General features: G+C 36.2%; 1 protein-coding gene across 1 annotated transcript in view; it reads right to left on the bottom strand.

Annotated features, from left to right (window-relative positions):
* Nucleotides 1-25,836, bottom strand: part of GPD2 (glycerol-3-phosphate dehydrogenase 2) — a 124,823-nt gene extending 98,987 nt beyond the window's left edge. The window contains 2 exon segments of the mRNA XM_015596579.1: nucleotides 23,582-23,683; nucleotides 25,698-25,836. The gene's annotated coding sequence lies outside the window, so the exon portion shown is untranslated.
* Nucleotides 25,837-25,842: the final 6 nt, after the last annotated feature.

The following is a 25,842-nucleotide window of genomic DNA, read 5'->3' as shown; positions in this document are numbered from 1 at the left end:
AACAGATACATGAAAATGTGCTCAACATGACTAATCATTAGAGAAATGCAAATCAAAACTACAATGAGATGGCACCTCACACACACACAAAAAAACAAAAGACAGCAAATATTGGCTAGGATGTGGTGAAAAGGGAACCCTGGTGCATTGCTGGGGGGAACATAAATTGATACAACCACTATGGAAAACATTATGGAGGTTCCTCAAATAATTAAAAATAAAACTACCAGCAATTCCGCTTCTGGGTCTGTATCTAAAGGAAAGGAAATCACTATCTCGAAAAGCTATTTGCACCTCCATGATCACTACAGCATTATTTACAATAGCCAAGACATGGAAACAACCTGAGTATTCATTGACAGAGAAATGAATAAAGAAAATATTATATATCAACCATAAAATAAGAAGAAAACCATGCCATTTTCAACATGGATGGACCTTGAGGGCATTATGCTAACTGAAATGTCAGATATGGAAAGACAAATATTACATGATCTTGCTTATTTATATAAGCTAAAAAACCCCAATTCATAGAAACCAAGAATAGATTGGTGGTTGCCAGAGGCAGGGGGTGGAGGGAGAAGGAAATGGGTGAAGGTGGTCAAAAAATACAAACTTCCAGTTACAAGATAAATAAGTCCCGGGGATGTAATACACAGCATGGTGACTATAGTACAATACTGAATTGCATATTTGAGAATTACTAAGAAAAAAACCTTAAAAGTTCTCATCACAAGAAAAAATTGTAACTATGTGAGGTGATGGATATTAACTAAACTTATTGTGATAATAACATTGTAATATATGGGTATGTCAAATCATTATGATTACAACTTAAACTAATACTACATTATATGTCAATTATATCCCGACAAAACTGGAAGAAAGAAAACATTTAAATTATAGCCAAAAGAAAGGAAGAGTAGCTAGAAATGGAGGTGGAGATGGTGCTAAAGCACTACCTAATACCATTTTCATCAACCAGAAGATATAGGAAGGAGTATAGCTAGGATGCTTTTTCTCCTTGGTTTTCTAACTCAAGTACTGAGTTATGAAGCCCTCGAAAAAAGAATGAAACCACTGTATGGAGAGTGACAATATTTCACCTGAACTTCTGTGATTTGGGATCCCTCAAAAGGACTGGAAGGGCTGAGAGGGTTTCTAACTAAAGCTGACTGTTAAATTATATTATTTCCTAAACCAAAACAATATCAAATTGAAAAAGAATCAGTAGAATATTCAGTCAAGATGGCACAATGAATTCATGCTTTGACTCATACTGAATGCTCTAAACACGTTAATAACAGATCAAATAGAAAAAGAAAAAATATACACATACATATATATTCTGATATAAAAGAAATCAAGGTGCTATATCTTTGTAGTAAAATGAGAGACTCATTGTAACTAAAAGAGTTAAATAAGGCTTCAAAGGAAACAGGATACTTGAGAAGCATCTTGAAGAAAGAAAATAATTTGGGGAGATGGCAGCAGGGTGGAGATGGGGGGTTGGGAGGGTAGGGGTAGCGGGGGAGGAGTGGGAGAAAGAAAGTACAACTCAAAGATCATTTTCAGAAGAGTAATTTTAACCTTAAGCTTCGGGATCTGTGTTCTCTAGAAAGATATAAAGGCATCCCATGTACTCTGATCACCGAAACTGAGAAATCCAGATGAGAAGGAATTTAAAACATAAAATGAAAGCCCTGGGATGTAATCTAGATATAGCATGTGCAACTTCGCTAAATCCTTTACGTAAGTATACGCAGGTTCAAAGGTGGTAAGAAGCTCCTTACAGTTCAATTGTGCAGTTACTCACCTTGCAGCCGTGCATGGAAAATCTCACCCTCATCTATTTTGAGTCATGATACTCTATCAAATCCACAGAAGGCACAACTCAAAGGGCCAAGCCTCAAGGTACACCTGAATACAATTTCAGTGGCTTATGGGAAAAAGGTACATAAATCTTACAAAATAAAGGTGCAAAATCTCATCAGAGAAAGTCCCACGCAACCATGGAACTTGGCAGCAGTCTACAGAAAAATGGAAGAAGAGGGAGTAAGCTCAAAAGTACCTTCTCACCCAGCAGCTCAGTTTTAACTATAAAAGTCAAGATTTCTGGGTGCTTTGAACTAGAAATGTTTCAACAAAGCAAACTCTTTATTATTCCAATTGAAACAATATCAAATGTTCTGTATACCTCTCTATAAGAAAGTATATCATGGTTCAGGCACACCAAACATGTGCTGATAAAGTGTCTACACAGTAACAACCAAAGCCCACAATGTACTATCTTCTCTTTCCCCAACGTTTACTTTACAGTAACAGAACTGCAAACAAATCCTTCCCAGACAAATAGAGAGGCACTTCTACACACATACATCTCACATAGCCGTACGTGATCCTCACAGAAATACACAGCCAGCCTTCAAACACGTTTTTTGAAAGCTGTCAGAAATAAATGAACAAAATAGGCAACATCAGAGGCCCATCAACTTGTTCTCTGGAAACAAAGGAGTCTAGTTCATAATCTGAAAATTAATTGTCCTTTATTTTTGGTTGCTTTAAACATTTTTTAAAAGAATTTAGGCCAATCTGGATAGGAAATGGACCAAAGGGTTATCCACAAAAGATTATCCCAATGGAAATACAGAAATAAGTGAATGTATCAAGTCCTGAGAAAACAGCAGACACTTTTAAAGAATATTAAATCATCTTCTTCTAGTCTTTCCCCTATTATAAAAAAATATTTTTAAGCCAAAATCATGACAATAACAATGACAACCTATAGTTGTAAAAAATACATACATTGAACAGGATATCAAAGGACAAACAAAAAGGTATTTCTGAAGTCATTGAGGAAAACATTCTGATAAAACAAGGTAAATTTAAAAATCAACGTAAAAGTCAGCAGAAGAGTTAGAAATATAATGAACCCTCATTTTCTGGATGTCTCATTTCGGACTGTAGCTGAATAGGAAGCTAAAGCTACTTAACCACACATTGCTGGCACAGCATTCAAACTTTAGTTTTGTCCCCATCTTTCATGCCCTATCAGAAAGCCAGACTGCTTTAGGAAAGGGTATGTTCAATCTCCCCAGGAAATCGCAATTCAAAAGGGCCCAACCCTAAAGATGGGAAAAAAAATAATCTTAACGAAGGAGAGAGTATTTTAATAAAAATGAAAGAGAAAATCAGGAAACAATGAAAAAAATGAAAGACAAATACTATATTTGTATTGGTTCATATAACTTCAAGCCAAAAAGAACTATGGAAAAGCTTCCTGCTAGATTCTCTGGGACACCCTTAGGTCAGTTATATTATTTTAGGAGCAAACATACAGCCGTAGACGAGGGAGAAGGAGTTTGGCCCAGAACCATTCCTCAGGCTCAAAGGAGGGGAAGAGCCTGGAAGCTTGACAAAGGAGGAGTTGACTCACAGAAGGGTTGAGCTGGTTCCAGAGGTTCAAATTAGAGTTTAAGAAACATAAGCGAAAAGTGCACACATAAAAAAAGAGATGAAAAATAAGGTTGACAACCATTTAAAGTGAGCCAGTTAAAGGCTCTATTTGATTTAAAAATTTGTCTCAAATTTTATTTGTTTCAAATTATTATATGAATTATTTTTGTGTACAGGTTTTTCTTTTTTAATACACAAAGCCATAACCAATTAAAGGATTTATTGAACAAAGTCCTCTACATTGAAAACATATATTGAACAAAGTCCTCTACATTAAAGAGGGACCAAGAGGAACACAAGGATACATGCTCTCACTCTAACAATCATTTATTATGTAAGACTCAATTTTTTTAAAAAAATAGTATTTCTAAGACAACTTCCATATTATGTATTTATGTTTTCTGCTACTTCTAAAATGCATACTAGTACTAGTCACAAATTTGTCTCTTTTTTCTTATTTTCATGAGATTCACTGTAGATTTACAAGACATCAATGAAGCCCGTCTGAGCTAACAACAGATTTCTATTCATTAAATGCAAATGATCAGTTTAATTCATAATGAAATGATTTCTATTGTATTTGCTTTCTATAAAATTGCTATTAAAAATCATTTTAAAAAAACTATAGTTCATGAAAGTGAACTTGTTTTCCATTTTAAATTTATTTTAAAACCAAAATTAATATATATTCTCTAGCACCCTAGATATGTTAAAAGATTTTTGTTTAAAGTTGTAAAATTTTATCTTTATTTTTCTATAAAGATATACTTCTGCCTACTTTGTTTTCCATATATGTAATTTAAGGTAATTCTGAGAGGCATAAAATAAAATGCCCCTCATAAGTGAAAATCTGGAATATTCTTTCCTGAAAATGCCCATCCCTTAAAAAGACACAAGTCAGGGTAACGAACTGAGTGTATAACATGCTTAGTATGAAATTAAATAAACTTGCACTTATATATAAACTAATAGGAAATGCCTCACTTGAAAAAGAGTACAGCAGACGTTGAATAAAAACTTGAATTCTGCCTTGAGAAGGAAGGACTATTACCAATGAATCACACAAAAAAAGTTCTTTAGGTCTTGCAGTCTCTCTGCCCCTTTACTAACCCTACTATCGGGTTAGGAAAATGGTTCACATTCCTTTGGCAGCACAAACCCTTTTTTAGATTTTTCATGATGTTTTAGAATCTACTTCAGTAATCAAAACAAGAAAAAAACCTTTATTTTGTTATAAAATAAACTGCATACCAGACAACAGAGTTCAAAATATCTCTTTAAAATATATCAAGCTTCTCATCTAGATTTATTACAATTATAACAATTATGGCTGTTGAATATACATCCCAAAATGTTTCATAAGGAAACATCTACCTCATTATAATAAATAAACATATTTTAAAAGGGCTTAGGCTCTATAAAATAGTGTGTAGACATTGTGAATCAAATAAAAAGGATTTTAACATATATGGGTGACGATGAACTTTATAGTCAAAAAAATAAACCCTAAGAAAATTTCAATTATATAGCATGTTCAGAGAAAGAAGTGCTTCAGATAATTAACTTTCTATTTGTCTAGATCTTATTCAGAGATCTCTTTCACTGTTTTCCAATATCTTATATTTTTATGAAATATAGCATATGAATTAGGAAGAACCATATACTGAATGTAGGCATTTTTCTTTGAAGACTCAAAAAAATCTTAAAAGAGACTCAAGATCATTATTTTGAAATCTTTTTTTTTTTTTTGGAATAGCACAGATGAAGAAGTTTTGAGAATCTGCCTTAAAATGTAATAAGGACAAAGTTTTCAAAAGCTGGCTTTTTTTTTAAGCTTCAAAATACTGATGCCAATTGATTTACTTAGCTTTTGCTCATTATTTTTATCACCGAATGAGAGGAAAATGTACCAATTCTTTCAAAAGTTCCAGTTGAAATTGCATTATATATATGTCATTAGAAATGCATTTTAGGAAGTATCTGTTTAAGATAGTTCATGAAATCCTGAACTCATAAAAAAAGAAAACTATGACTGATAATTTTTATGATGATTAGTTATAGCACAATAATTTCAGTTAATTCAATTTACTTACATTTTAAAAAATACTTTTAAATTTGGTTATAGCTTTATTACAGTTCTATTAATGCACAAGCCATAGCTGTGAGTTATAAGAGACCTAGAGGCATGTTGGAGTAGGAGATCAGTTATTCTAGATCCCCAAGAAATAGAGCCAACCACATCTTTAATCCTGTAGCCTTTTTTTCCCTATAGCCTGTTGAAATTTGCATTTAAAATTTACTCCCCTAGACAACTAATAATCCGCTGCATGTATAAATGTAAGTCAACAAAGGGCCAAATTACGCACACAAAGCAAATCTAAGATATACTGTAGTCAAAATAATCATTATTGTATTTTCGGCCTAGTGCTCATACCTCCTAAAAAAGATTGACCTATAAGTAAGTAATAATCAGACAACAGGAGAGATAGATTACAGTAATTCATATTTCTAAAAATAATTTCATTCACAAGTATGGAATGTAAATCATACAACATTTTGTAAACGTTCTGTCCCCTCACCCCCCAAAAAGGAAAAGAAAATATAGTAGGTCTTCCTTCACCTATGCAAAAATAATACCAAAGCTGTATCTCCATCTCAGTCATCTTGGCTAAAACAATCTGGTCATAAGATCTTATTCTTCCTCACTTGAATGAGGCATCCTCTCCAAAACTTTCCTTTTCAGATTTTTCTTTTCTTCTTGAAAAGGACTGGCACACACACTAAGTGGAAAGCATTCAAATACTAGACTATAAACAAATCTAGTCACTGTGCATGAGATACTGTGTACCAATATTACATAGCTAATGACAGTCTTACATTTGACATTCTAAAATTTAAATAGCATGCACATTAGAAGATAAAGGGTTTTCCTCAATATTTTCTTTAGAGCTGCTACTGCTGAAAAAAGAACTATATTATTCTAATTCTCGAAACACGAAATTAAAAAAAAAAAAAAACCCAAGAAGATGATATTAAGGAACCTTGCGCCTTATAATTCTGTCTCTATCACTAACTTGCTCTGTGATTTCAAGGAAATCATTTGAATTTGCAGATCTTCATTCCACCTATAAAGTATTTCTGAAAATGTTCAGTTATTTTGACTTTAAATTTGCATTATTTTATTATTTATCCTCATCTAATAAGTACAGAAAGAAAAAACATAACCCTTATGCATTAAACTTGGTACTATCTTAATGTTCTATTTATTTAGTACTGTTGGATGATTAAGACTTGCAATTTTTCTTTCATTCAGTAATTATTTACTGATCATCTAACATATGCCAGCCACCGAACATATAACTGAAAACAAACATACAAAAATCCCTGCCTTTCAAGAACTTATGTTTGTGTGGAGTTAACAGTTTAAAAAAAAAAAAAAAAGTCTGAACTATTTTGGATTAAAATATTTCAAAACTGTAGGTCACACTTTGTCTTCTTACATTAAGAATATTAACCATGAATTCAACTGACGACATAGAGCCATCCATATGAACATCAGGCTATGCTATCAGAGTGTGATGCCCTCAAGAACAGTAGGAGGAACAACACTATTAACTCCTTTACTAAATGGCCCCAAGCCACAGACTGTTCCCCTGTGAATTCTTCCTCTGTCTATTTTATAAAGTTTTCCTGTTTCTTCCGAACTATTGGGCTAACGATAATTCTTCCTTTTGATCTTTGAGCTCTCCAGCTCACTTCTCACTTGCTACTACGTGGTCAGAAAAAAAATGAGAGCCAGATTAGCTAAAACTATGTTTAAAATAAATAAATAACTCTGAACTGGGCAAAAGGAGCAACTTCTTAGCATTTTAGCATTTGGATTTTCAACATTTTGGCTCTATCTATTTAAAGGCCTTTTCCTCTTTCCTTCCTGTGTTCTAAGTCAGTGGAGCTTACTAGATAATTTCTGAAGTTTGCTGTACACAGTATAAATGAAACAAACTACATAAACTGCATGGGAATGAAGATTAAGAATTTCTAACCAGGCACAAGTACATAGTCCAAGATTAGAAAAAGAAAATTCTTATTTCAATTCTGTCTCATCTGAACAGACACACATTATCTGGAAAAAAAATGTGGCAAAGCTGTTTGCTTCTGCTCTGGAAACAATTAGAACATTTTTTCTGTACTATCTTAGATTTAAAGATTACAGATAAATGGGCCAAAAAAGAATCTGCCATTCCTAAAAAAACTTCAAAATTCCTTGCTGGGAACTGGCTTATGAAAAACACACTTGAGGGAAAGCTAAAAATTGTATACTCTAAGAAAATAACCAAAGAAAGAGTTCAATCAATTACTCAAGAAAGTATCATTGAAGGACCTATTCAAGCAAGACGTTGAAAGGAGGAACATTTGCTCTTTCCTGCAACATGTGTATATTCAGCTGAGATGTACTGAATGCCTGCTATATCCTCACCACAGCTCTAGGGGCTTACTCTGCTATCATGGATTGGGGGAAAGTAAAATAAACATGTAGATAAATTTTAAAATCTTATTTTTGTTTTTGGTTTTGGTGTATTAAGATGGTATATTAGGTTAGAGGTTGACTGGGGGTAGGAGGGATCCACTTTAGACAGAATGTTCATAATTTGGCAAAAAACATAATTGACGAGGAAGAGCCTGCCACACAAGGATCTGAGAAAAGGGCCTTCCACACAAGAGAGGTCAGGAACACAAAGAGAATTAGCATGTGCAAACTTGGCCTCTATGGAAACTGAAAACCACTCTGGCTGCAACACAATGAATACTATGAGCAATGGCTTCCACATGAGGTCAGAGAGCCAGACAGGTCCTGAGTCACATGTGACTTTCTCCTAGCAAGGTGTTTATTGACGAGATACAGATAAAAAATCAAGATAGAGGGTCTTAATCAGTGCAATGATATGGAGGTTTTTATAGAAAGGAAGAAAAGGGAGGAAAGGGAGGAAAGAGAGGGAGGGAGAGAGAAAGGGAAGAAAGGAAGAGAAGGAGGAAGGGAGGGGAAAAGGGAGGAGGGAGAGAGGGAGAAAGGATATACCTTAGCTACAGTGTAAGGAACACCTTTTAGGAAAGTAAGAGTAAAAGCAGTTATTTTTTTCTTAAGGACACCATTAGCCATGTTCATAATGTGTAGATGAAAATATGAAAAAAGGAAATAATGGGGAGAGAGAGAGGAAGAATTAACAAACTGCATGAGAAGATAGTCAAAAGTGTAAACTGCAATCAAAAATAGGATTCTATAAGAGGAAAACAAATATTTCAGAGATAATCTTGAATATAAATATCTATTGAACTTACACACTTGAAAGATTGTTCCATCCCATTCAGTCTAACAAGCTGGTAACAAAGAACACTAAGTGTCAACTGAGAGAGCCTCTCAAAAGCCAACATCAGAAGTCTTTTTTATATTTCTATTTATCCTGGGCTGGTGGTGTTTGCAGGTGACTTTTTCCTACTAAAACGCATTATATCCTGAACTGATTTGAGATCTTGGAAAAAAACTCTGTGTCACGTCTCAACAAGCTGAGGCACCCAGAACATTCCTCACCAACCCCAGGCTGGGAAGCTAAAGAGCTGTGTGAAACTTACTGACCCACTGAGTACAGATTTAATAGACAAGAGAGACTGCATATGATTAATTGCAGTTATTTATATTTATGGGTTTGAATCTTGAGTATGTCTGGCCTCTCCCCATTTTATTTCATAATTTTCCCCCTGTTGGAGACTGAAGAGCAAAAGTCAATTGCCTGAGTGTTGGCATCACACTGGAAACTAAAGGGCCATGCATTTCAATTCCAGCTCAGAAAACACTCTGGCTGAGCAGATGTAATTCACCAGACCCCAGTGGGCTAGGCTCGCACTATTGTCAGTCACATCACATAGCTGATGGAAATCAGTAGAGCACATTAGCAATTTATACTTAACAGCCTCTCCTCAATCATAAATTTTGAGATAATGTTTAGTGAAACTCAAAGTTAACTCAAAGAATTTAGCCCCTATTTGAGCCTACACTCTTACCACGAGACAGTCAGGAGGCAAGTGACTCACAAACTGAAATTTCTGATAGGACTCCTGTCAAAACTCCAAGTTCAATATCAATGCACTGACCTTCAGGCCTGACCTCACCCAGTGCACTTGTACCTACCCCCTCGGTCATTAGTTTGGCAGTCACCAGCAGCATAGTTTGTTTTCAGACTGTATTCTACACCCCCACCCTACAACAATCTCAGCCTGCACAAAGCCACTGCCTTCTCTGGACTTCAGTCTCCTCACATAAAAGACTGAGATTATCTGTATATTTGCCTTTTCCTGTTTTCCAAATTGGACAATGGGTGTAAGTCACTCACCAACAAAATGCTATCAACATCCTCTTACCCACTCTGACTTGAAAAAACAACATTGTTATGCTAGCAATAATTATAATAAAGTGAAGAAAGGTCTAGAAATAAGTGGATAGCCTTAAATAAGTTAGACATTCCAGAAATTATTGCTTAGGATTTTTTTCTGGGTTCATTACACTCTAGATAGAGATGAGGTAATGGGCAAGTAGAAAATTAATTATGAAGAAAACAAAAGTAGCCAAAACAGTATCTTTGTGTGTGTATGTGTGTGTGTGTGTGTTTGTTTTAAAGTATACATACGTATGTACACACACATACACACACACACACACACACGATGGCTAGAAGATTATACCCAAAAATGTTTAAAATCTCATCTTTGAATGGTAAAGTTGTAAATCATTTTTATTTTCTTCCTTGTGTGCATGATTTTTTAATTTTCTAAAATGAGCATATATTATTTTTATAATAAGGGAAAAAAAAGCCCAGTCTGTTTGTGTGTGTGTGTGAGAGAGAGAGAGAGAGAGAGTGTGTGAAAAAAAAAGTATGAACTCTTAAGAGCACCATGCAGATAGATAGCTGACATTTGACTAAATCCCAAATCATTTAACCATTACTTGAGTGATTTTCCTGTTATACAACTTTTCTCATCTTTAATGAACTAAAGTAAAAGACCCACACAGAGAAAGGAAAAGGATAGTTTGCCTTTACAATTTATTAGGAATCTTGGAGCAAGAACTGGAAAATGTCACCAAATTATCTACCGTATTCTGAGGAACAGTCTCTGTGCTAACTAGAATGAATGTGCCTTGACCACCGACACAATAACTATTTAAGCCCAAGTTAAACTACATCTAAATTAATCTTGAATTTTTAGTTATTTCGTATTACATGCTTTCAAGGATTTAAAGTTTAACACAGCATCAAATTTCCCAACAACTAATTAAACCAGTGACTGCAAGGCTGATCAAATTTACTGGGATTTAGTGTGCCCTAGGGTTCAACTCCATAAGCATAGGATCTCTTCAGCCAACAACACACCCAGGGGGCCCCTCCACTATGCCAGGCCCTGAAGGAAACCTATAGATACAGAGAAGGGACAGGCCATCCTCCACGGAGCCACCATTCCCTCTCTCTCCGCACCCTGTGACAGACAATTCAGTGCTCACATGCAGGAACACAGTCGCTTTCTAAGCACAGCTGGGGTCCTTCTGGTCATGAGGTGCTGTCCTTGGCACCACTGACCAGTTAATAAGACATTCTCTGCAGGAGGCAGGCAGTGTGGGGGCCAGAGACAGAAAGCCCTGGATTGAATTCCAACCTAGCCACTTATTAGCTATGTGACTGACTGTAAGCTTTAGTCTTCTCATCCATAAAATCTCAACTATTTCACAAATTATATTGAGAATTTGAGGTAATACAATTAAGGTGTAAAACTACATTTGCTATCAACAACTCCCATTACTAGCACATAACATCACCAAACACCTACAATGGGCTCCCACATTTGCAATGCCAAATTGGGGTGATAGTGAAGACTGTGGTTAGAGAACAAAAGCAGCCAATCTGCACAGGGCCATAGCCCTGCTTTAGCCTAAGTGGCACTTGACTCTGATCAAGCAAATGCACTTAAGACTCATAGGTTGGTAAAATAAATCCTATCATTTCCCTGAGGAAAAAAACTTAACAATACAAAACAAAACAAAAACAAAAACAAAAACAAAAAAACAGTAGGCAGGCCTTTTCTGGCATTTCTCTAACATTTTTCCCCGAAATGAACATTCTCTCAAACAGAAAGGATACTGTTATTTGTGATGAGTTCAACCAAAAATAAAAACCGTATAAAGCCCAACAACTAATGCAACTCTAACTCCAGGCCACAGGTTATCTGTTACAGAGGTCAGAGGGAGGTAGCAGCCACTCTTTCACTTGAGGTCAGGCTCTAATCACATGGAGTCCAATGTTGATATGTCTATCTCCACTAGTAGGTACATAGAGTTCAGTTGATAGATTTAAAACATTCTCCAAAAGAGGCTTGAGCAAAGGTTTGTGGCCTGAGTTAACCCAAGTCACTGGGGCAATTTTGACCCACAGAATGTCTTTGTGTCCTCTATTCAGAATACTTCTTGGAATTTATTTTTAGTTCAGAGAGTGTAAGGCATTGCTTTCTGGCTCAGTCACAAACCCTGAACACTATCTATCTTAAAGAAAGTACTAATATAAAGCCAAAATGCCATTGAAACAGTTAACTCTGAGTCAATTTTTTTAAAGAAATCAAGATATTTCTCAGGAATGTGTTACTTTTAGGATGATATCTTGATGTCAGATGTAAAAACATAACCATGACTTTGATAATCTTATGGGAACAAGGGTCAGTGACTCCGTCTTAAGTGCCACAATGAGTCTTGTTTGGTCACTCATTCAGCACATGTCAACCACTGCCCAGTAGTCTACTGTATCCCCCAAACCACCTTTACCCATGCCCACAGAATCCCCTCCATTCCCCAAACTCCTCTACCACCCCTCAATCTACTCTTGCCCTCCCCACTGCCATTCTCTATTTATATGCACTAAGAAGTGACTCACTCCTGCCCCCTCATTTCACATATGCCCTTCTCATTCTTCTCTTACTAGATTCTTATTGCTGATGTCTGATTTACATTATTTCAATTCTTTGTTATATGTAATTAATCAGTTAGTTCACATAAGATCAAGGAAACCAAGGTTTGAAAAGAACTAAAAGTAATTAGACTTTTTAACCATGGTTCCAAAAGGTTCCTCACACCAATCTTTCAACTGTGGGCAGATACTAGAAATTGCCTGATCATCATATTAAACATTTTGAGAAAACCACATTTGTTTGACATTTGTATTTCTTTGGATGTGTAACTAAAACAGTTAATGATACAGGAAGTGAAAGATCTGTACTCTGAAAACTATAAGACACTAAAGAAAGAAACTGAAAAGAACACAAATAAATTCTTCCAATCTGTGCTCAACGGATTGGAAGAATTAATATTGTTAAAATGTCCATACCACCCAAAGCAATATGCAGATTCAATGCAACCCCTATCAAAATACCAACAGCATTCTTCTAAGAATTAGCACAAATAATCCTAAAATATATATGAAACCACAAAAGACCCTGAATAGCCAAAGCAATCTTGAGAAAGAAGAACAAAGCTGTAAGTATCATGGTCCCTGATTTCAAACTATACTACAAAGCTATCGTAATAAAAACAGCATGGTACTGACATAAAAGCAGACACATAGATCAATGGAACAGAACAGAGAGTCCAGATATAAACCCTTGCTTAGATGCTCAATTAATCTATGACAAAGAATGTACAATGGAGAAATGACAGTCTCTTCAATATGTGGTGTTGGGAAAGCTGTACAGATACATGCAAAAAAAATTAAACTGGACCACTCTCTTATACCATATATAAAAATATATTCAAATAGATTAAAAAATTAAATAAGACTTGAAACCATAAAATTCCTAGCAGAAAACACAGGCAGTAAACTCTTTAACATCTGTCTTAACAATCTTTTTGGACATGTCTCCTCAAGCATGGGAAATAAAAGCAAAATAAACAAACAGGACTACATCAAACTAAAAAGCTTCAGCACAAAGGAGCAAACCATTGACAAAACGAAAAGACAGCCTATCGAATGAGAGAAGGTATTTGCAAATGACATAGCCAATAAAGGGATAATATCCAGAATATACAAAGAACTCAAATAACTCAACATAAAAAAAAAAGATAACCTGGTTAAAAAATGGACAGAGAACATAAATAGACATTTCTCCAAAGAAGACATACAGGTGGTCAACAGATATATAAAAAGATATTAAACATCACTAATCATCAGGGAAATACAAATCAAAACCACAATGAGATACCACCTTACACCTGTCAGAATGGCTAGTATCAAAAAGTCAGCAATTAATGCTGGCGAGGATGTGGAGAAAAGAGAACCCTTGTACAATATTAGTGGGATTGAAAATTGGCGCAGCACTATGGAAAACAGTATGAAGATTCCTCAAAAAATTAAGAATAGAACTACCACACAACCCAGCAATTCCACTTCTGGGTACTCACGTGAAGAAAACAAAAATACTGATTCAAAGAGATATATGCACCCCTATGTTCACTGCAGCATTATAGTAATAGTCAAGATATGAACATAATCTAGATATTCATCAACAGATAAACGGATAGAAAAAAATGCAATACATATATACAAGGACTATTACTAAGCAGTAAAAAAGAATGAAATCTTGCCATTTCCAACATGGATGGACCTAGAGGTTATTATACTATGTAAAATAATAATTCAGACAGAGAAAGACAAATACCATATGATTTCTCTTATATGTGGAATCTAAAAAAATAAAATAAAATGAACAAAAAACAAAAACAAACTCATAGAAACAAAGAGGAGATGATGGGGGGACGAGTGAAAAAGGTGATGGGGAATAAGAGGTACAAACTTCCAGTTATAAAATAAATAAGCCACGGAGATGTAGTGTAGTCGAAAATATTGTAATACCTTTGCACAGTGGCAGATGGTTAGTAGACTTAGTGTGGTGATCACATCACAAGGTATATAAATGTCGAATCACTATGTTGTTCACCAGAAACTAACATTGCATGCTAATTATACTTCAATAAAATTTTTTAAGTTAATGATTACGACTTAGAATAAAATAACAACCATGAGCAAAATTGCTCCATAATTCAAGTAAATAAGTCACTCAGTAAAAGAAAAATAACTCAAGATTAAGTATGCCTCCCATCCTAACTACACAGTCACCAATTTTCTTCTGTATTCATCTTCTACTTCAGAAATTTGCCTCCGCTGTTGAAGAAAAAGAGAATATACAAAATATAATTTAGATGTCACAACAGAAAGGTGATATGTAAACTCAAAAATGTATTGAATTTTCACTTATTCAACGAATATTCATCGAGCACCTACTGTGAGTAAACAATGATGTATAACTTATCATTTCTGCCTTTAAGGAACTCACAACTTAGAGAAGATTCGAAAACCAATACAAGTGATACAAAAAGGGTTTGGACAAGGGACTAAGGGACTAATTACCCCTGGGGGAAAGGTTTGTAGAAAAAGCAGTACACTCAAATGTTGAAAGTTCACCAAGTCCAGAGTGAACATGAGCAAAGACATGATGGTCTGAATGAATATTTCATTTTCAAGAACAAGGAGGCATGGTATGCCTGCAGCATAGGATGCTCGCAGTAGTCATAAGTGAGGAGGGGAGGAGACTGACGGGCAAGCAGGAGTAAGATCTGGAGATCTTATATGCCATTCAGATGACTTTGTCCTTTGTCCAGTAGGCAATGGATTGCCAAGCAAGGAGTTTAAGCATATTTGTTGGTTACACACTGTGTTATAAGGACAGCACTAGTCAGTTTATATGTGTTATATTAATCCCTACAGCATTCCTAATAGGATTAGACACAATCACATTTGTATTTAAAAGACCATTCTCTCAATCTCAGTCCCCTGAAGTAGTGTTGAGAGATAAACTAAAAGGACATGAGTCTGGAAGTAGGGAAATCAGGAGATGGGATGTAAACACCCAAACATAAACAAACTCTTAAGGATATACTATACTAAGCCTATGACAGTGACAGTGGAGTGAAGAGCATAAGAATATAAATACATTTTGGAAGGAAGATTGCTGAAATGATTATCTCCAGAAGCAGCACTCCTTAGCTTCTGCCAAATAGGAGAAAGTACCTCCCCCTAGGGGTTACAGCACCATTTTGGTTGGGAAGAGGCCCTCAGAGCACCTGGTGCTCAAGGCCACTTGAGAACAGTCCCCAAGGAGGCCTACAATTGGCCACCAGGCCATCAAGAGATGCCGTAGCGCAACAGATACTTTGAGGAAGCTTTTGCTCATCCTTAGCCACCAAGTCAATAGGATCTGCCACAAAGTCTGCACCTAGCTTCCTGCAAGACATCACAGGACTAATTTCAGCACACCCCACAATCTTCTTTACCTCCATCATCACCAGAAGCCCAATCTACCCCATTTCTCATCTTCTCAGGCCTTCTCCCTTCCTATTCTGTACTCTGAAACTCACGATCTATTCTCAGCAAAATGAATAATGTTCTCTTCTCTAAATATTCCTTTCACCAGGTAAAACCCTGAAAACATGGAGAAAGCAAGATTGAACTTGAATTTTGAAGGCTGCAGCCTATCAACACTGTTAGGCATCCCACCAAGAGGAGGTTGTTTACACTTTCACATTTTAGTCTACTGTTCAGGCAGTATAAACAGCAATGGCAGCTGAAATAGACCCTTAACTGATGTCTCACTTCCAATGTTCTCTCCCCGACATACCCTAATCCAGTCTACTTTTAGCAGCCAGAGCAATTTTTGATAGCATGCATCCTCAATAGGGGCAGTAACATCCACAAGGGGACAAAACTGGTTTGGGGGTGGGGGATGAGGGGGCATATATCAATGATTTCTTGTCCTTTGAAGCTCAACTTTACCCAACAAAATCTTATTCCTTAATATTTAAGAAATATTCTCTTGCTAGGGAGAAATTAATTTAAATATTTATTAATTTCAATTTAACTTTTCTTAGACATGATTTTAAAAAGTTGAGAGACTCTGTTTTATAGCAAAACCACATTGTTTCACTTACTGGCATATAATCATTCGACGGCTGATATCACTGTACAATAAAATCTAAATGCCTTATCCTGGCTTATAAAGCTCTATAGGATTTGGCCCTTGCCTAGTTTTTAAAGATTCTCTTGTACACTATGGTAGACTAAATAGTGTCACCCAAAAGATATCTACATCCTAAACCCTGGAACCTGTGAGTGTTATCACACACACACAGACTTTTCAAATGTGTTTAAATAAAGGATCGTGAGATAGAGAAATCATCCTGAATTTCTAGGGTTGGCATATATCACTATAAGAGGGAGGCAAAGGGATATTTGACACACATAGCAGAGAAGGCATTTTGACCAAGAGGCAGAGATTGGAGTGATGCAGCCACAAACTAATGAATGCTGGAAACCACCAGCAGCTGGAAGAAGCAAGGAACAGATTCTCCCCTACAGTCTCAGAACAGGGCATAGACTGCCAATGATTTTGACCCAGTGATACTGATTTTGAACTTCTGGCCTTCCAAATTATGGGAGAATAAATGTCTATTGTTTTAAGCTACCATATTTGTGCTAATTTGTTACAGCAGCCATAGGAAAATAATACAGAAACCTATCACTCTCATCCACTAAGTTCCAGGTTTATTTACCTTCTTCTGCCCATCAAATTCGTGAGTTTTGGCACCAGCTGTCTTCTCTGCCTGGAATGCTCTGCTCCTCATCTTTGCACAGCTAGCTCCTTCTGGTCATTCAGGACCCAGCTTAAATGTCAGCTCCTCAGAGAAGCCTTCCCAAACCATCCAAATCCAAAATGATCACATAGCTATTATCATCTTAGATGTCTCTTCTTTATTTAATCATTATTCTTTCTTTCCCCCAATCCCCAGAATGTAAACTCTACAAGAGCAGAGAGTATATATGTTTTGTGCACCACTATAATCTTAATTTATAAAAAAATTCCTGGCACATAATAAAGTGATTAATAAACTTAATAAATGAATGGATGATATAGGTGGAAGAAAGCATGGTGGTGCTCTTCAATTTGAGGAGACACAGCATGTGGCAGCGGGGTGGTGGTTGATCCTGTCTTGACTGTGGGACATCCAAGTGGAAATATTCACTGAGTCTGAACTCAGGGAAGAGCTCTGGTTGGGGATGTCGTTGACTTCAGAATCATTGAAATGGTATATAAGTAAAACTTGTTGATGCAGAAAGCATCTACAATGAGATGATAATGAATTAAAGACAGACCCTGGGAACTCCAATATCAAGGGAAATAACCTTCAAGAAGATCTATAACAAGTAGTCCAAGAGAAAAACAAAAAATCATAATAGCCTAATGAAAGTGCAATTTCACAAAGGAGGGAATGAGCAGAATCACAGAAATTTCAAATAGTAAGGTCCCGCTGATTTGCCAGTCAGGAGGACACCAATAATAATAACCAAAACAGATTCATCTAAGGTAGAAGCCAAATTTCCAGAAGTCATAGAGTGAATGGAAGGTGAAAAAGTAGAAAAACAATATATAAAATATAGTTTCAGAAAGCGTAGCTTGAAAGAAAGGAAGAAGTGAGCATGTAGCAAGGGAGTACAGGGTCAAAGAACAGTTTTGGTTTTCAGTCTTGTCTTTGTGATGGAAGAATCTTGAGCATTCTTGTAAATATTTTAAATGAAGGTAAACATGAAGAAATTTCATAGAGTAAGGTACCTGAAGGGAGGATCCAGAGTATTGGGGAAAGTATCAAATTTGGATAACTACCACTAAGTTGGAGTTGGTGGATTCAGATACAGGGAAGATGTGCAGAGTTGACATACCTGTGTTTTCTAGTATAATACGATGCGAGAACACTGTGAGAGGGATAGCTAACTCTTCATTAAAAATCCATATTCTCTTCATCCTAGGCTCCCAGCTAGACTTCCTTTGCTGATAAGTGTGTCTGTGCACCTGATTTCTGGCCAATGGTATGTGAGTGTAACTGATATATTCATTTCAAGGCTAAGCATTTAGAAAATAGATGTTTCTCCTCTCACCTTCCACTAGCTGGATGTAGTTGAAAATAAAGTCCTAGGGCATAGCAGAGTCATAAAATGAAAGGTTGCAGGGTGCCTGATTCATCCAGTAGAGAGAAGCCATTCAGCAACCAAAACTATAAACATGATCAAGAAAAAAACTTGTGTTTATGCTTTCATCTGTTTTTATATCTTTCTACTAGTTTAGTCTGTTCTAATCACTAACAATAATCTTCTGATTTTAAAAATGTACAGGTAGGGTAAAAGGCTCAAAGAAAATGCTGAAGGCTCAGAAAAACTATAGCAAGAAATGAAAAGGGTGCTATCTAGAAACAGGTGCAAGAATTGTCTCATGGCTATAGCTGGAGAAGATAAATTTCTATGTACCTCCAATTTACACAATTGTGTTCATTTCCCCAGTAGCATTCACAAAGCCAGGTGTACGAGTGGAAAAGACAGACTGATACCAAGTTGCAGGTCATTTCCACATTCATTAAGACTAAAGAAGATTTTAACAATGTCATGGGTTTCTAGGAGTCAAATCAAAATGAGTATTGTTTCAGCCCAGCATACTGTGCTATGCATCCAGTGTTTGAAAAAGTTCAACATCACAGGTAGAAACTGTTGAATCACAGGGTAAAGTACAAGGAGGTAGACGTGTTAAAAAGGCAAAGTTCAATGAGTCAAGGAATAGAATCCAAAGTAGCAAAAAGCAGAAATGCCAGTAGGATTATCTCTTGATTCTATTATTTCTTTTACACAGTTTTCCTAGCAGTTTCTGTCATACCAGAAAATAACTATGTGGCTTTGAGTGAGTCACATAAGTTCTTAAGTTTTCTGGAACTGTTTCCTCAATGATATAACAGGGTTCAAGGTTGACACATGAAATAATGTACACAAAGTGCTTAGCACAGTGCTTAGAAAATGGTGATTGCTCAATAAATGATACTTATCATTACTATTCATTATGAATAATAAAAAGACAGTGTTGGGTTAGATGTCTAACTCCTTCTCTATTTTAAAAACCTGGGAATCTATATTATGTTAGATAACTATTCCAGACACTTAATGATGGGCTGAGATGGAGGGAAAGGGTTTATACTAGCAAACATTAATGAAAGTAAGCAGTGAAAATATACTTGTTATGACAGATTCTATGAGCATAAGCCAGGAGGGAGATCAAGAGCACAGCATCTTCCAGATGTGAATACTACATCTAGAGATGCTGAGAAAAAGGAAACCGCGAACTCAGGGAAGTAAGAGAAAAAGTTAGTGAACAGAACCCACTGGCTGACACTGGCTTCCTCTGAAGCTGGGCAAGAGTAATAAAACACTGTGCTTTTTATGGACTTTAAATTCCATGCAGTCCAGCCTTCTCGTTTTACAGAGGAAGAAACTGGAAAGTACAGAGACTGACCAAAGCCACATTTAAGTGGCTATAATGTGACTTCAGGGATGGACAGAAGCAAACGCTGCTCCCCAAAAGCTCCTTCAACCTAGCCTGCATAAGGTCCCCAAGGTTTTGTCCCTTAGAATCCAGACCTTTGAGAAGGTGACAAGTTAATTTTATCAATCATTTTATTATGAATTAATTTTCTGGGTTCTTTCTGAAGAGACTGGATTAGGTGGGCAAGTGAGGGGAGAAGGGAGAAATGAGTGAAGAGAAGGGAACCCTAAGAATTCTGATAAGGTGGCTGAGAACTCAGTAGATGTTAAATGACCTCATTTCTATTTTCCTCCACTGATTTTCTTCAGGGATTATTTTTATAACTTTGTAATTTCCTTTCCTCCTCCTAAATATCTTTTAGCTATCAAAACTACCAAATGTGTAGGGGAAAAAGGGAGGCTTGAAAAAGATAAAGTTTCCAGTTTAACTGATTGTCTGAGATGTATCTGCCTGTGTGTTATCTGCTGTCTAATTGCACCCAACCCATTTGTATCACGTATTTATTGAGTAATTAAGTGATGAGTGTATTATGAGGCAACCATTCATTCAACAACTATTTACTAGGTGTCCCCCACATGAGAGACACATAGGTTGGGCATGTGAGGTCTTTAAAATTGTGTAACATCCAGCCCTTGCTATGCATGATCTTCTGCAGGAAAGGAAATGATTCATGTTTCCAAATAATTGTCACACACAAGAGTAAATGAGAGACTGTGAGTGGCATAAAGAATAGTTGAAGGGGTCAGAAAATGTACACATTCACTACAGCATTATTTACAATAGCCAAGATAATGGAAGCAACCATTGATAGATGAATAAAGATGTGGTATACATTTACAACTGAATATCATTCGGCCATAAAAAAGAATGAAATCTTGCCATTTGCGACATGAATGGACCTAGAGGGTGCTATGTTAAGTGAAATAAGTCAGACAGAGAAAGACAAATACAGTATGATTTCATTTCTGTGTGGAATCTAAAGTAACAAACAAACAAAACGAAAACAGATTCACAGAAACAGAAAAAAACTGATGGTTGCCAGAAGACTGGGGACTAAACGGGGCAAAGGGAATACAGTCAATAATAGTATAACTTTGCAGAGTGTCAGATGATTACTCTAGTGGGATTATCACATCATAAGGTATATAAATGTCAAATCGCTATATTGTACACCTGAAACTAATATAATATTGTATGCCAACTATACTTAAATTCTAAAAAAAAAACAGACTTTAAGACAAAAAGAAAAAGAAAATGTACACAAGAGAAAGCTTCATGAAACTGGAAGCCAGTGGTCAGGACACTCAAGGATTGCTAGGTGAAGTGGAAGAAAGATCATTAGCATAGGGTCAGCATAAGAATAAGATAGATTAAAGGAATTCTAAATAGTCTAATCTGACTGGAAGATAAAGACAAAAACTTAAAAATGAGAAAAGACTAGAGAAGTCCATAAATTCCAAGACATATGTTTAGAACTTGATCCAATAGGACAGAGTGACCCACGGAAGGGTGGAGCAGAGAGTGACATGATCAAAGCAGTAGCATTACCACAATGAAACAGAACATCCTTTCTTTATTCCATTTAAAGGAAAATTATTTTTGAGAACCTAGTACTCTTGAGCTCTATTATTTTCATCATTTTTTCCACATACGTTTAGAAGGTTATTTTGTTTTATTGAACTAATAATGGCATAAAATCTTAACTAAAATTTTCCTAAAATGTTTACCTTGAACATAAACTTTTATTCCTATTGTATATAACCAGCCGGCTTTAGTGGTCACTGTTGAGTATAGGTAAGTAATAAAGTTTTCTAAGCATATGTCAACAAGTCATACTCAGAGGCCATCTCATTTGACAGTGGCAGCTTCTAGAAATCTCATTTTCGGAAAACAATCTTTCTCTTGTAGTTTGTGGGGTTTGTTTTCTCCTCTACACTAAAACATTTTATAGAAAGATATGGGTGGGTAATCAAATATGAGATTCCACAGAGGACATATCACTATTTAAAAAACATAAGGCTTTAAAAAATCTAAATTAAACAGTAATTAATAAAAAAAATACACACATCTTAACAGTATCTCATTACTAAAAAATTATTGCATCAGTAATTTAAATTTGCCTGAATAATTAAAAGATGTCCCCAAATAATGTTTTAAAGTTTTGTTAATACATATGTCACGATAATTTTTTAGTTGAGAGGAAAATACTTTCTATTAACTAATTCTCTCCCACTAATTTTAATGGAGACCCAAGCTTGACCTAATTAAAATCAGAAACCATGTTTTGCCTGCTACATAAGTCAGAAATCTGATTTTGAAAGAATCAACATAAAAGTTTCAACTAAAAAATGGAAAACTAGAACATAGACATTATATAGGAAGAAATATTTAACTCAAAGAACCAGTAAGAACTCTAACAAAAGATTAAAGTCCTGGGAAACAAGAAACAATAAACAAAAAAATCACAGTCACATTCATGTAAGGACACAAAATTAGAGTTCTGGACAAACTCTGACCACAATCATCTAAACATCGTCAGGTATTTAAACCATCAGCTCCCCATGTCTGTTTTTCCTTAAATGTCCCTAAATTCAATCCCTGGTCAGACAATAAATACATCAAGAAGTTTCCTCTAAAGTTGTTAGAGATTTCCTGGCTGCAGCCACCTTAGCCCTTGCCTTTCTCACTTGAAGTTGAATCTGATCATCTCTGCCTTCTGCATTTCTTCCTCCCATCACGTCGACCATTCTAAATCAAGGAAATATACAATATGCCATTTATTAGTTTCCTCTTCCGCTGTGACACAACTTCCAAGTTTCCATTTTATTTCAAAAGTGATGAGCCCTGATGAAATTATCTAAATATTTTGATGACTATCTAAAACCACTTTGATAATATCTTCTTAGTTTTGTTCCATTCATTTCTTCCCTAACTCCCAAAATAACAACCCTGAAATTAGCCAGTTATGGGGGTCTTAAACCTAAAGACAAGCAATTTTCTCCTGAAATTTCAGAGGAAAGCTATATCCCATTGTACAAAATGGATAGAGTAACAGGCAGGCCATGTGACACTTTCACACAAGTGTGTTAAAAGTGGCAAGAATGAAGTTACAATTTTTAACTCCAATCCTGAGCTTTAAAACATCAGAGAAATAGTGAAAGTATTATTTAGTGCACATACAGAATTTTAGCATAGGTTTTTAACATACTTTTTCACAGAAAGATCATTTTTAAAAATATATAATTGGCTGGCTTTTTAATACACTGAAGTACAAAATAGTATTCTTGAAACAAAGATATTTTCTTTTACTGTAATCTTCAGGAAACTTTAATTCTGTTACTGAAGTGACATTCTCTTCACCACAAAACTGTCTCAACTACTTGAGCCCATGATCACATCCCCCGTCCCTAATCACAAGTTACAAGCCAACTTTCTACCACTGGGTATATGACTATGCAAGACCTTATGTTAGTCTGTAATTGTTTTACATCGATGTTTTACCTTGTTAAACAAACTCTAACTTCTTCAAAGCAGGATAACCATACTTTTTCTTTACCTAGCGCTTGTTACTATATAAAGGTGCACAAGACTACAGAAAAGATCATTTAAGAAGCCAAGTGTTACATACATTTGATTTCTAATGCTCTTTTTCTGAAGCGTTGTTTCTGCACTTAGGACAACCAAGTGAGTCCTGGTATTGACAAGTAGAAAGAATCAAGTTTCAGAAAACCTAAGCAGAAACATCATCACATTTAAAAGAAGAAAAAAAAAAGGAGACATTAGATAACGATCTGGAAATTGCTTCCCCTTCTTTAATAATCATAGCTGCCACTACCTGCCCTTCCCAACCCCCAACCATTCACACCAAATTAAAGTCTGGATAATTCATGCACGACATGCAAAAGCTAAATTATCTAGCTAACCATATTCTTTGTATAAATCTTCCCTTTATGAACATAAAAAGAAAAAATATAAGGAAGGAAGGAAACTAATATTTTGAAGTCTACTACCTGACAGGTCCACTAGCAATTTTACCTATATTCTATCATATATTATTATCCACATTTTGCCAATGACATGATTGAGGCTCAGTGAGTTTGAATAGGTTACCTAAGGCCAAAATTTTTAGTTCTCCTTCTCCCACTACACTCAGCTAGAGTGTGTCCCACAGTTTAGTTACTCATTGAAAAAAACATTTATTGAATGCTTATTATAAGCTAGTCACCGTACCAGGCATTAGAAATATAAAAGAAATATATTAGAAATATGTGAGGCTGAGCAAGCCCTCTCACAGAACTTGCATGCTAGTGATGAAAGAGAAAACAAACATAAACAAATAACCAAACAGGATAATTTCAGAGTTGTAATAGTTTAATATGATTTTTGTACAACGATAGTGGAATCTTTTTAAATATCCATAATGAGATTAAATAGTTAAAAAAATTAAACTGGGAGGCAGTCTAAACCCCACTGACAATTGGTAACCCTGTGGCCCTTTTGTCAATTACTGAGCCAGACCGTTGAGTCTTTTAATAAATCAAAGGGAGGGAAAAGGAAGCAGAGCTTTAATCCTGCTTAGAATTTCTTTATAAAATGAAGTGACTATGTGAGATATCAGAATGGACAGTTCCACCAATGTTGGTTCTCAAACCTAAAATTCTACCTTTTATCCATTATTCACTAAGGTACTGCTGTATTATTTGAAGAGCTGATTTGTAAAAGTAAAGAGAGTGTTCTAACTTAACATATGCCTATATGAGAAACACAGAGAGGTTTCAACATCTGAATCATAAGGTTCCCCAGGCCGTGCATGGTATCCATTGGGCAATGGCATCCAGCTCTCAGCAAATGGTCAGCAAAAACTACAGAACTCAGAAACTGTAGTGTTCAGTAGCTACCAGGAAGTGCTTGGCCTCAGTACAGCAGCTGCCATTACCCTCTACACTCTAAAAAGAAATTTCACATCTCTTAAACTTGAAACATATGCAAAATTCAATAAAGACTAAGTGTAACTTACCCTTCCTTCCTTATTTATACGAGTATAAATTGACTAAATTAGCTGTTAGCTATTTCTATAGCTGCCCCTCATGATGTGTTATGTAATTTGGGTTGGCCCATGCCACTAGACTGTGAGAATCTGTGTTTGTAAATTACTTTGGAACTCTTAAGGAAGGCTGTTCAAGAGTGAATGGTCCTATGCATTAGGTGGAAGGCAGTCTAGAGACCAGCAGCTAAGAGCTACACCATCCTGCCAAAGCATTCTTTGCTAATCTTTTTGTTAGGTAGAAGTTACTACCTGGGGAGTAGAGGCTATATTTTAAGTTCATCTTTGTACGCCTTCCATTTCCGCCTAGAACTGTCACCCTCCAGCAGCTAAGGTCCTCAAAGAAGCCTCAGCCTCCTAGAATCGTTCATTGTTGCCTTGCTTCAGAAGGGAGCAACAATCAGACCAGCCCCATCTACAAGCCAAAAGTTTGCAGCAAACTTTCAGTGAGACACCGACACTCACCGCAAAGTCCTGCCAATCAACTAAAGAATAAAATGGATACTACTCCCTACAGCCGTCCAAAAATGTAAACAACTAACCTCTGGATAAGAACCACTTGCTGGGGAGAAATTCTAAGTCTTTCCCAGATTCCCGCCACCACCCACCCAAACACTGGAGTCCTAGCCGGGGTCAGAAAGGGTCCGCGCCCCCGCCTCTCCCGGGGACAGAGGAACGGGGTCTCCCAGGAAGCACACACCTGACACTGATGTTCCGGCGCGAGGGGAGAGAGGGCTGGGACACCCAGCTCCTCCGGCCGGGGCGGAGTCGGCCTCCCCCGGAATCAGAGCCTCAGCCCTGCTGCTCGCGGCGAGGCGCGCGTGGATGTCACTCCGGGGCAGGCT

The sequence above is a fragment of the Pteropus alecto genome, unplaced genomic scaffold (genome assembly GCF_000325575.1).
Source record: "Pteropus alecto unplaced genomic scaffold, ASM32557v1 scaffold3, whole genome shotgun sequence".
NCBI classification, from domain to species: Eukaryota; Metazoa; Chordata; class Mammalia; order Chiroptera; family Pteropodidae; genus Pteropus; species Pteropus alecto.
This window is presented reverse-complemented; position numbering and strand designations above follow the sequence as displayed.